General features: G+C 40.6%; 1 pseudogene; it reads right to left on the reverse strand.

Annotated features, from left to right (window-relative positions):
* Positions 1-4798: 4798 nt before the first annotated feature.
* Positions 4799-5197, reverse strand: LOC142346167 (uncharacterized; annotated as a pseudogene).
* Positions 5198-6455: the final 1258 nt, after the last annotated feature.

Consider the following 6455-nt stretch of genomic DNA (forward strand, 5'->3'; position numbering starts at 1 on the left):
TGGTGTGTGTGTGGTTTGTGTATGGTGTCTGGGTGGTGTGTGTGTGTTGTGTGTGAATGGTGTGTGGGTGGTGTGTGTGTGTGTGTGGTGTGGTGTCATTTAATCAACTTTAATCAACACCTGTTACGATAAAAGCAGTTAAATTTAGTTACGATCGACACTGGAAAAACACTTCAGCATTAGACTACGAGTTTATCGCCACTGTTATTAAGTAAACAACATCTAATGATGAAAACAATTTGATAACCTTGTAGTTCAAAAAAAACTTGTGTGATGTGTACTGTGTATGTGGTATGTGTGTGTGGTGTTTGTGTGTGTGTGTGTGTGTGGTTTTTGTGTGGTGTGTGTGTGGTGTGTGTGTGAATGGTGCGTGTGAATGTGTGTGAATGGTGTGTGGGTGGTGTGTGTGTGCGTGCGTGTGTGTGTGTGTGTGTTTTGTGTGTGGTGTGTGTATGGTGTGTGGGTGGTGTGGTGTGTGTTGTGTGAATGGTGTGTGTGTGTGTGGTGTGTTTGTGGTTTGTGTGTGGTGTGTGAATGGTGTGTGTGTGTGTGTGTGAATGGTGTGTGTGAATGTGTGTGAATGGTGTGTGGGTGGTGTGTGTGTGTGTGGTGTGTGTGTATGTGGTGTGTGGCAAGTGTTTGTGTGTGTGTGTGCCCGTGCGTGTGTGTGTGTGTGGTTTGTGTGTGGTGTGTGTATGGTGTGTGGGTGGTGTGTGTGTTGTGTGTGAATGGTGTGTTGGTGGTGTGTGTGTGTGTGCGTGCGTGTGTGTGTGTGGTTTGTGTGTGGTGTGTGTATGGTGTGTGGGTGGTATGTGTGTTGTGTGTGAATGGTGTGTGGGTGGTGTGTGTGTGTGTGGTTTGTGTGTGGTGTGTGTATGGTGTGTAGGCGGTGTGTGTGTGTTGTGTGTGAATGGTGTGTGGGTGGTGTGTGTGTGTGTGTGTGGTGTGTGTATGGTGTGTGGGTGGTGTTTGTGTGTGTGGTGTGGTGTCATTTAATCAACTTTAATCAACACCTGTTACGATAAAAGCAGTTAAATTTAGTTACGATCGACACTGGAAAAGCACTTCAGCATTAGACTACGAGTTTATCGCCACTGTTATTAAGTAAACAACACCTAATGATGAAAACAATTTGATAACCTTGTAGTTCAAAAAAAACTTGTGTGATGTGTGCTGTGTATGTGGTATGTGTGTGTGGTGTTTGTGTGTGTGTGTGTGCGTGTGTGTGTGTCGAATGTGTGTGTGTGTGTGTGGTTTGTGTGTGGTGTGTGTATGGTGTGTGGGTGGTGTGGTGTGTGTTGTGTGAATGGTGTGTGTGTGTGTGGTGTGTGTGTGTGAGTGCGTGTGTGTGTGTGAGTGTGTGTGTGTGTGTGGTTTGTGTGTGGTGTGTGTTGTGTGAATGGTGTGTTTGTGTGTGGTGTGTGTGTGTGTGGTTTGTGTGTGGTGTGTGTGTGTGGTGTGTGTGTGAATGGTGTGTGTGAATGTGTGTGAATGGTGTGTGGGTGGTGTGTGTGTGCGTGCGTGTGTGTGTGTGTGTGTGGTTTGTGTGTGGTGTGTGTATGGTGTGTGGGTGGTGTGGTGTGTGTTGTGTGAATGGTGTGTGTGTGTGTGGTGTGTGTGTGTGGTTTGTGTGTGGTGTATGAATGGTGTGTGTGTGTGAATGTTGTGTGTGAATGTGTGTGAATGGTGTGTGGGTGGTGTGTGTGTGTGTGGTGTTTGTGTATGTGGTGTTTGGCAAGTGTTTGTGTGTGTGTGTGTGCCCGTGCGTGTGTGTGTGTGTGTGGTTTGTGTGTGGTGTGTGTATGGTGTGTGGGTGGTGTGTATGTGTGGTGTGTGTGTTGTGTGTGAATGGTGTGTGGGTGGTGTGTGTGTGTGTGGTGTGTGTGTGTGTGGTTTGTGTGTGGTGTGTGTATGGTGTGTGGGCGGTGTGTGTGTGTGTGTTGTGTGAATGGTGTGTGGGTGGTGTGTGTGTGTGTGTGGTGTGTGTATGGTGTGTGGGTGGTGTGTGTGTGTGTTGTGTGTGAATGGTGTGTGGGTGGTGTGTGTGTGTGTGTGGTGTGTAGGTGGTGTGTGTGTGTGTGTCTGTTGTGTGGCATGTGTTTGTGTGTGTGCGCGCGTGCGTGTGTGTGTCAATGTGTGTGTTAGCGTGTGTGTGTGGGTGCGTGTGTGTGTGTGTGTGTGTGTGGTTTTGTGTGTGTGTGTGTGCAAGAGTGTGTTTGTGTGTGTGTGTTAGCGTGTGTGTGTGCATGCGTGCATGTGTGTTTGGGTGTGTGTGTGCAAGTGTGTGTGTGTGTGTTTATGTGTTCGTGTGTGTGCGCGTGTGTGTCTGTGTGCGCGCGCGTTTGTGTGTGCGTGCGTGGGTGTGTGTGCGTGTGTGTATTTGTGTGTGTGTGTGTGTGCGTGTGTGGGGGGGGTAGGGGGCGCATTAGAACAAAAAGAAGAACAGATCCGAAGAAATATTATTTACCTTTGAAAATGTAATTGTCCTCAAAAAATGGAAAGGGGAAACCAATAAAACTGTGTTCAATTTTGAAATGATCGCAACAGGTGTTGATTAAAAAAGTTACCATACTACTTACAAAACACACAACAAAATGCGGGCACAACGTTAAACAGTTGAAGTTAATTACACTGTAGTAGAAGTAACAGAAATCCAAATGAATGAATGACAATGACGTACCTTTCTAATCTCGCAAATCAAGTTTTTTTGCAATCATTTAACTAAGATCCTTAAATCACAATCTGCATCCGAAGCTTAGTTTTATCGATCTTCAAATTTGAAAATATCAGTGCTCAGATCAAAATAAAAAAATGACCTTATCTGATTACTTTAAATTTCCTGCCAAAAATACCAAGAGATTATCTAACTTGGTACCGTTAGCTCAACGACAATTTGTGAGGTGTTCCGACTCAATCCATCGCTTTTTGAAGTAATCCAAATTCTGTCATGATTTTTGAAAATATGTGTTTCCAAATATAGATTTGAGTTTTTGAGCTTCGTCTATTAGAAATTGTTTTTCGCTCGATTTGTAGCCCAGTCCCTGTAAACACAGGTCACACCCCGATTCCAGTGAGTTTTTCACGTGGAGTTATCGAGGTCTAAAGTTTTGTGAATATTAGACGTATTTCACCTGTTTTTATTCACATTTTGACCAAATTTTTGTCAATTTTGCTAAATTATGTTAAAATTGTTACAGGTAGTAATATTGATTGCATCTCTAAAGATAGAAAAGAGGGTTGTTGCATTGATCCATCCGAGTTTTGTGGCTAGAATTTATGCTAAATTTTTCGCAATTTAGACTATTTTTGTCAAAAATGGGGCTGAGTTCAATTTTTGTAAAGAGATTTCTATACTGTTCAGTTTTTGTGTTTCATTTTGTTGTTATGTCTAATTAGTCGTTTTAAAAGAAGACTTGTTGATGTTAAGATGAAGGTAAAATGTTGATTTACAGTTCTTTCAGGTAACATCTTATAATTATAGTGCCTTGAACTGTGTCATGTACAATTGTTTGAAGTTTTGGTTTCTTTATGTATTTGTTTTTTGTGGGCTCATGACTTAGTCTCATTATTAACCGGCCCAATGGGCTCTGTGAGGTGTTCCGACTCAATTCATCGCTTTTTGAAGTAATCCAAATTCTGTCATGACTTTTGAAAATATGTGTTTCCAAATATAGATTTGAGTTTTTGAGCTTCGTCTATTTGAAATTGTTTTTCGCTCGATTTGTAGCCCAGTCCCTGTAAACACAGGTCACAACCCGATTCCAGTGAGCTATAATTTTAGGTGTATAAAGGTTTTAGCTCCAAACATATGTTTCTCGGCTTTGTTTTTACGGTTACTACGAGGTTTGATATTACCATGAAAATGTCAGATTTTTAGATATTTGTACACTCCAAAGGATTTTTGGTTTCTTTTTAAGTTAAAACAATAATCGTTGATCCCATTGGTTTTGAAATTTTGCGCAATCGAACATTGGATAATGACATGAGATGCCTCAATTGATTCATATGTAGATATAAATGATTATTATTTATAACTGTGAAATTAACTGTTTTCAAAAATGGAAATTCATTTTTGGACTTTGCACGTATTTGCTCTTATTTTCGACCTGTCAAGCAGTCGCATTGAGGACAAGTCTCATATCTTTTCTAAATAAGTATAGTTTAAACTGTTTGTTTGCTTGAAATTTAATGGACATTTCAATCAGCTCCCGTTCTATCTCATACGTCTTTTGTTTTCGGTTCTGGTACCCCTCTTATGCTAATATCAATGAAGATTTGACAATAAGTAATTTTTGATTTACATTCAGATTCGGGCTCAGTGAGATTTGAACAAACATTTCATTCTCTAGTTTGCATATTTTCAGATGTTTTTTCGCTCAACAAAATGACTCGTTCGTTCTCCATTACAAAGTCTTCGAAATGAGCCAAATTTTGTTATTTAAACTCCTCAGAAGGCAAATATTTTCTTCAAGGAGCCTTGTGCGCTTTACTTTCATCTACATAGAGTCACCGAAGAGTACGTTAATGAGCAGAATCAAGGGTTATTTTAAACTTTGTCAAACTGGTCTCCACAAAGCAATTAAACCAATTTCACGATTCAATATTTTAAGATTACTGTCGCACAAATCTCTCTATTTTGCGGTGGAAAGCAAGTATTGCTTAGCTAGTACGTCCGCTTCCATTACAGTGAAAAACTACATACTAAACACACTTGCACACATTTACAGGGATTGTTAACTAGAATAGAAGCATTATTAACAAGATAAATCATTGATACTGTTCATTGCACATTGCACAATCATAGACGATTCTTCGAGACGTTTCCATTCCTTTCGCTCAAAATGTTAGCTCCGGCTCCTTCATTCTTCATAATCTGCACCGCACAGTCAATTGATCCTTTGTACTTGACAGCTTGTCCAGATGTCATCATCATGGGTCGTCTAATTGTATCTATGGGGTATGAGAAAAGTCCTGCAGTTACGGTCACACCGTATCCCAAGCAGAAGGTAAGCAATAAGTTGGCGTTCTCTACCAAGAATATGGACTTCGCTCGTACATGCCGAAGTAGAAGCCTCGATACACAAAGATACCCACGCAAGAGATCACGAATCCTCTGTACAATCCTCCAATGCCGTCAGATGCAAATGTCTTTCTGTAGACGTCTACCATTCCGTTGAACTGTCGCTCTCCGCTCTTTCCAGCAATTTTAGCATCATTTGCCAATCTGGTGCGGCAATAATCCAGAGAGTAGACAAAGCAGAGAGACAGTGACCCGGCACAGCAATGTTCTTACTGAAGTTGACTACGTTGACTAAGTTGAACGTCGACTACGTTGTTCTTACTGAAGTTGATTTTTTTGTTGGATTTGACGAGAGCCTTAATTTGATCTTTAAAAGCAAAATTAAGAGCTTGCGTTGGGAAGTATCTAATACAAATTGCCAGATTTTCTCTCCAAAATGGAATTACTCCTTCTGATGCGTAAGTTTTATTTACACAATCAATAACGCCCTTGTAAGAATCGTTTAAATTGTCTAAATTCGTGCTGTTTAAATTCATGCTTCGGATCCCTGTTGGAAGTTTTTCATATTTACTTAACCTTTAATATCCAATAACCTTTAATATCCAATAGAATTGGATATTAAAGGTTAAGTAAATATGAAAAACTTCCAACAGGGATCCGAAGCATGAATTTAAACAGGACGAATTTAGACAATTTAAACGATTCTTACAAGGGCGTTATTCAAATTATATTATCTTCGTTTTTGTTAGCTTAAGGTATGTTTCCCATTATAACCCCCTAATACCTTTCCCCACGAAACTACCCCGCCCCCCCTATGGTTTAATTAACACGAGTGAGGGGGGGGGTACGTTATGGCACTAAATTTTGATCACGTGCATAACATGATTAAATGGAACAGTTCCTCCCTGTTAAATTGACTGCAAATTGGTAAATTCGTATTACGAAAGTAACCAGGTAATCCAGTAAACAAACTATAGTGTAAAACAAAGAAGTAAAAAACAAGTATCATTCAAGTTATAAACAATGCAATAAACTAATTCAATGGAATAACTTAAACTGATCTTGTAGATGACTTTAAGCTTGTTGACTGCGACGACTTTGACCTCGACTTTGATCCCGACGACTTTGACCCCGACCCCGACCCCGACGACTTTGACTCCGACTCACACCTCAACTTCAAACTAACAGAATTATGAACCCTTTGATGATGTCTCTTTAAATTTGCAGAATAGATAGTTTTGTATGGGCAAAGATCACATTTCGTAGGCCTAATGTTTTTTATTGAACGCGGGCAACGTGCCTTGCAGTGATATACTGCGCACGTGATTCATACTCACAAAACCCGCGTTCAAAGCGTCTCCCCTTGCGTTCATTCACTACAGTACTCGCATTAGGTGCCCATCTTTTGCGCAAATTGCGTACAAGATCCATCCGT

This window comes from Convolutriloba macropyga, chromosome 9, assembly GCF_964194025.1.
Source record: "Convolutriloba macropyga chromosome 9, txConMacr16.3, whole genome shotgun sequence".
NCBI classification, from domain to species: Eukaryota; Metazoa; Xenacoelomorpha; order Acoela; family Convolutidae; genus Convolutriloba; species Convolutriloba macropyga.